The sequence below is a fragment of the Bufo gargarizans genome, chromosome 2, assembly GCF_014858855.1.
Source record: "Bufo gargarizans isolate SCDJY-AF-19 chromosome 2, ASM1485885v1, whole genome shotgun sequence".
In the NCBI taxonomy this organism is placed as follows: domain Eukaryota; kingdom Metazoa; phylum Chordata; class Amphibia; order Anura; family Bufonidae; genus Bufo; species Bufo gargarizans.
In genome coordinates this window covers 675,690,815-675,697,613 of record NC_058081.1, presented here as the reverse complement: position 1 = coordinate 675,697,613, position 6,799 = coordinate 675,690,815, and positions in this window count along the sequence as shown.

Sequence of the window (6,799 nt, the reverse complement as noted above, 5' to 3'; positions counted from 1 at the left end):
ATAGCACAATTAACCCCTTCAGGTGCGGCACCTAAAGGGGTTAATTGTACTATCATATTCCCCTGTAAGAGATCAGGGCTGCCAGGCAGCAGGGGGCAGACCCCCCCCCCCTCCCTAGTTTGAATATCGTTGGTGGCACAGTGTGCCCCCACCATCGCCCCCCCTCCCTCCCTCTATTGTATTAAATCGTTGGTGGCACAGTGTGCCAACCACCATCGGCCCCCCTCCCTCTATTGTATTAAATCGTTGGTGGCACAGTGTGCCAACCACCATCGGCCCCCTCCCTCCCTCTATTGTATTAAATCGTTGGTGGCACAGTGTGCCAACCACCATCGCCCCCCCCTCCCTCTATAGCAGTAACATTGGTGGCAGTGTGCGGTCTCAACAGTAGAAGATTCATACTTACCTGCTTGCTGCTGCGATGTCTGTGAACGGCCGGGAGCTCCTCCTACTGGTAAGTGACAGTTCTTTAGCAATGCGCCGCACAGACCTTTCACTTACCAGTAGGAGGAGCTCCCGGCCGGACACAGACATCGCAGCAGCAAGCAGGTAAGTATGAATCTTCTACTGTTGAGACCGCACACTGCCACCAATGTTACTGCTATAGAGGGAGGGGGGGGGGCGATGGTGGTTGGCACACTGTGCCACCAACGATTTAATACAATAGAGGGAGGGAGGGGGGCCGATGGTGGTTGGCACACTGTGCCACCAACGATTTAATACAATAGAGGGAGGAAGGGGGGGCGATGGTGGGGGCACACTGTGCCACCAACGATATTCAAACTGGGGAGGGGGGGGGCTGCCCCCTGCTGCCTGGCAGCCCTGATCTCTTACAGGGGAATATGATAGTACAATTAATCCCTTTAGGTGCCGCACCTAAAGGGGTTAATTGTGCTATCATATCCCCCTGTAAGAGATCGGGTGCTGCCAGGCAGCAGGGGGCAGTCTTGTACAAAGTTTGTAGTGTATTCTAACCTGAAGCGTCCCCATCACCATGGGAACGCCTCTGTGTTAGAATATACTGTCGGATCTGAGGTTCACGAAGTAGCTCATATCCGACAGTATATTCTAACATAGAGGCGTTCCCATGGTGATGGGGACGCTTCAAGTTAAAATATACCATCGGATTGGAGAAAACTCCAATCCGATGGTATAAAAGAACTCCAGACTTTACATTGAAAGTCAATGGGGATGGATCCGTTTGAAATGGCACCATATTGTGTCAACATCAAACGGATCCGTCCCCATTGACTTGCATTGTAATTCAGGACGGATCCGTTTGGCTCCGCACGGCCAGGCGGACACCAAAACGACTTTTTTTTCATGTCCGTGGATCCTCCAAAAATCAAGGAAGACCCACGGACGAAAAAACGGTCACGGATCACGGACCCACGGACCCCGTTTTTGCGGACCGCGAAAAAAAACTGTCGTGTGCATGAGGCCTAAGGCTGCTTAAGGCGTCTTTTTATGAGATACATAAAATGTAATTTTAGATTAGCGTTTTTATTACTGTTTTTTTTTTTTTTTTTTTTGCAATTACAATGGATAAACAATAACCTATTCTAAGAAAAGACGATTGCATGCACACGGCTGCCAGCTGACTTGCAGATATTCCACATATTAATGCGCTAATTGCCGTTTGTGGTTCAGATTTGATGCTCTTTTACCTCAGATCTCATCCATGCATAAAAAAAAAAGGTACTCAAAAGAGCACAAAAGAACCACATACAATAATAGGCTTTAACTCAGATATATACAGATCTTTACAACAAATCCAGAATGAATTAAAGGGATTGTCTCACACCAGCAACTGGCATTTATCATGTCAACAAAGTTAAAACAAGGCACTTACTAACAGGGGTGGATTGGCCATAGACCTTACAGGGAAATTTCACGATGGTCCGATGCCCAGGGGGCGACCCAAGCCCCCATCTCTGAGGCGGTCTGGGTACATAATAAGCTATCCCTGGTAATTAACTCTTTGAGAATTTGGTACTCATGTACCCGGCCAGTGACCGCAAATGCTCTACTGAATTCAACTATGTCTCACATCTCACCTCCTAAGACCCCTGCTCCATATCGTAATCAGAGACAACTGGAAGAGGAGAGAAAATGGCCTCTGTTGATGGCCAACTCATAGGGACAGCTTTTGGGGCAAAATATTATGTGGTATTTTGCGCTATGGCTTTGCTGATCCCCCTACTTTCGATACCCCCCCCCCCCTGCCTGTTAATTTAGACCCTCCTACAATATGGTGCCACTTTTAGGTATTTATTTCCAGGGACATTTTGGGTTCCCAATCCTCCCCTGCTTACTAATGTATTGTGATTGTCCATATTCCCTCCCCTTCCCTGCTGACTTGATTTATTTTCCCCTCACATCAAACACTGCTCATTTCCAAGGGTTACGACCACTCAGCAGCGGTGGTCATGCTTGCTCTAGTGAATAAACAGTAGTGTTGAGCACGAATATTCGAAAAGCATGTTTTTTTTGCGAAAATCGGCACTTCAAGAATTTGCGAATATTTAGAATATAGTGCTATATATTCGTAATGACAAATATTAGTTTTTTAGTTTTTTTTTTAACACAGTACATTTCAAGTGATCATCCCTCCCTTCTTCTAGCTTGTGGGCCAATGAGAAGGTTTTGTCACAGCTTAGCATCATCCCTAACAACCAATAGGAAAGTTGCCTACCCCACGCCGATATTTAGCGCGCATTATGTGAATAATGCATTGCCGATTTTCGCAATCAAGAATATAATCTCGAATTCGCAAATCCACGAATATATGATGAATATTCTACAAAATATTTGTGAAATATCACAAATTCGAATATTGCCCTTGCCGCTCATCACTAATGAACAGCAAACAGTGTCTGGAGTGGGACACTACTGGTAGCCAGCATCCCCTTTGCTTCTGGTATTTTGCAATGTGCTATTTAGCCTAATTATTTTTAGGGGTGTTTCGCTTTTTAATTTATTTATAAGGCTGTATGGGGGTGTGGTGCATTATCTAATTTATGTTACTTATATGACTTTTTAACTTGAGGTGGGAAGTGTTACATCTATTGTCCACCAGGTGTCCACCTGCTGTTCCATCTTTTTGTGTGGCATTATTTATTGTGTTTTCATAGTAATTGATTAATAAAGAGTTTGTGCATTTTTATTAATAATTGGTCTACATTAATTCTTTAGCTTTGTGCTCAGGCATGTAGCCAACTTTTCTAGGTTTAGGTCAGTGGTTTTTCATGAGAAAAGATTCAGTAACCTTGTTTTTCATTGATTTAAATTCCAGCTTCTTTTGGGCTTTGAAGGCAAGCAGGTGGTCCTATCAGTGATTGTCAGCTATCACACAGTCATGGAGAGAAGGCTGTCAATCACTAAATAGACCTACCTACTTGACTCCAAAGTTCAAGTTTTATTTGAGTTTCATCCAAAGCTCAAGTTTTATAGAATTTTTTCCAATAAAATAAATATTGATCTGCTCAGCTCCTCCTATAACATGCCGCGTTCATCTCAGACACCATTTTTAGCAGCACTGCAAAGCACCAGTACAAACCACTGAGCCACCATACTGCCCAGGGGTATAGCTAAAGGTTCATGGGCCCTAGTGAAAGAGTTCAGCTTGGGCCCCTCTTTCCCTCAGTGCTTTGTGGCCAGGGGCAGGGAAGCACATAACCTTCGTGCTGGCCGAGGAAAAATGTAAAGGGCAGCTCCACCGCCATGCTAAATTCTAGACCTACCCCCTTGCTTCCAGGTGTAACTTGACCAGCATGCACTTTTTATAGTACCAGTGTTTTCCTGTGCACCACAAGGGTCTGTGTGCTCCCTCAGGCTACTGGGCCTGCTACCTCTGCACCCCCTATAGCTACTCCACTGATGGTGCCCACTGTGCTGCTTGTGACTATATGGACAAAACCATTGGGACACACTTCTCAGGCAGTAAATTCAGGTAATTTATTCAGCCTCATTGCCACAGGTATATAAAATCAAGCACGCAGTCTTCTTTTACAAACAAAGTGGATAGTTCTAAAGAGCAGACTGAATTTGAATAATCTAGAGAAGAGCAAATTTATTTATATTCGTTTTGGGTCTGATTTAAATGTATCCGTCAAAAATTTTGATTTGGCTCAAAAACATGTTTTACCGGAATCAGAAGTGCTCCGAATGGCCTGAAAATTGGTACATGGCATGCTGAGGTCTCTCAGAACTCAATTTTTTTTCTATCTTCTTATCTTTTAATTTTGTTTTTCAAATGTTTGTCTTTTAATTTTAAGCTCTTTTTCATAATGATAGTAATAGTAAATAATATTAGAGTGAACCAAAACTAGGGGAGGGTCAGAAACACAGAACAGATGCAAATCTTTCCATTATACCCTATCTCTGTGGAGGGTCCACTCCTGGATTTGGCTCACAATCAGTAATGGAAATCACTGACCAAACACTGACTGTGTGAATAAGGTCTGATACTGAAGTATTCAATCGAAATCACTGAGGTACGACTACCTAAAATTTAACCTTTATTACGGTCACTTAAAATTCCCTGAAAGAGGAACAGCTAATGCAACAAAACACAAGACAAAAACAGTACAACAAACATATGACGAGCAGGATCAGACAAGTGAATCAATATGAGAGGGAGAAAGGGGAGGAACGCATCAGGGCATTCGTGCCATGACACTTTCTGTCCCTACAATATCCCTTTTATAACTCCTCCTCAGCCCGGAGATGTGTCTTGATGGTAGGCACACTCCGTCCACGTACCTATACTGTCTATCCTTATAGTGCCCTTTACACACTATCCCATATGGATATCTGGGTAATAGTGTGTATAGAAAAAGGATATCGGTTAAATAAACACGTGTCCCGACGCGTTTCCCCCCTTCCTCTCATTGAAGGGGTTCATCAGGGGACAAAAACAATGTCCATCGAACGCATAAAGTGTTCAAACGGATATCAATGAATCATGAAACTGGAGGCCACAAACGCAAATAGAAACCAAAAAACCAAAACACTGACCAGAAACCAAGGTCCGCACTTAATTGTGTAAGGATCAACGGACTAAGAGCCAGTAAAGAATATACTTAGCTGGTCCACTAGGAAGATGTCCAAGTCAGCGGTTTCTAGATGTACATGTTGTCAGGGCCTCCAGGGGGCAAGATGTGATGTACTGAAGTACATGAGGGTGCTCATAGCCACATAAAAATGTCTGAAATTTGCACATACTCTCTTGGACATAGCCAACATCTTCTACAAGCCACAATACATGTTAAAAAAAAGTGTTGCATTGCTAAATTGATCATGTGCACCATGCATGAGCATGTGTTATTTTCCAAAATGCAGTGCAGCCACCATGTTCCTGCCATTGTTACTGTCCACCTTGCTAAGTTGTAGTTAACTGGAAGACATTCTGCAGAAAATGTAATGCACATTAGCAACTGGTCCACTATGTGGCTTCTCTCGTCCAGGCTAATCAGTTCTCTTGGCAACTCTTGTGCTTCACATATATAAGGAGGGAGGCGGGGTGGAAGCCATGCCCTATTTCTGTTTTGGAAAGGAGAATGACTATGGAGGATGATGTAAAAGAGGTAGATATGTGCCTGGTGTGGGAATCAGACCGACTCAGATTTGAAGGTTTCAATAGGCCCTTGCCTTGTTGCTGTGATGGTGTGCTGCTGCTTTGCAAAATATTGATCCAGTGGGCTAGGGCAGACATGTATTGTCCCTTGCCATAATTTATACACCAGGTTTCAATGATTGACCGCACCTTGCTACACAGTGACAATTTCAAGTCTATGAATCTAACAAAAATTACCACCAGCTGATATGGTGGGGGTATGCGTGGTGGTCAGGAAAAAAGCCCTTTTTTTTCCTGACCACCATGCATACCCCCACCATGCTATGCTAAATGATAAGTATTATAGCTTTCCATTATTTATTGTTGATAAATTTCATGCACTTTAACCCCATAGGGACACAGCCTTATTTCACCTTAAGGACCAGGCCATTTTTTGCAAATCTGACCACTTTAAGTGCTGATAACTTTAAAACGCTTTGACTTATCCAGGCCGTTCTGAGATTGTTTTTTCGTCACATATTGTACTTCATGACATTGGTAAAATGAAGTAAAAAAAAATATATACCTAATTCACCCAAAAATTAGAAAAATTAGCAAATTTCAAAGTTTCAGTTTCTCTACTTCTGTAATACATAGTAATACCCCCAAAAATTGTGATGACTTTACATTCCCCATATGTCTACTTCATGTTAGAATTATTTTGGGAATGATATTTTACAAGGCTTAGAAGTTTAGAAGCAAATCTTGACATTTTTCTGAAATTTACAAAAACCAAATTTCTAGGGACCAGTTCAGGTCTGAAGTCACTTTGCGAGGCTTACATAATAGAAACCACCCAAAAATGACCCCATCTAAGAAACTACACCCCTCAAGGTATTCAAAACTGATTTTACATACGTTGCTAACCCTTTAGGTGTTGCACAAGAGTTATTGGCAAATGGGGATGAAATTTGAGAATTTCATTTTTTGGTCTAATTTTCCATTTTAACCCATTTTTTCCACTAACAAAGCAAGGGATAACAGCCAAACAAGACTGTATCTTTATTGCCCTGACTCTACAGTTTACAGAAACACCCAATATGTGGCTGTAAATTACTGTACGGCCACACAGCAGGGCGTAGAGGGAAAGGTGTGGCGTTTGGTTTTTGGAAGGCTGATTTTTATGGACTGGTTTATTTACACCATGTCCCATTTGAAGCCCCCTGATGCACCCCTAGAGCA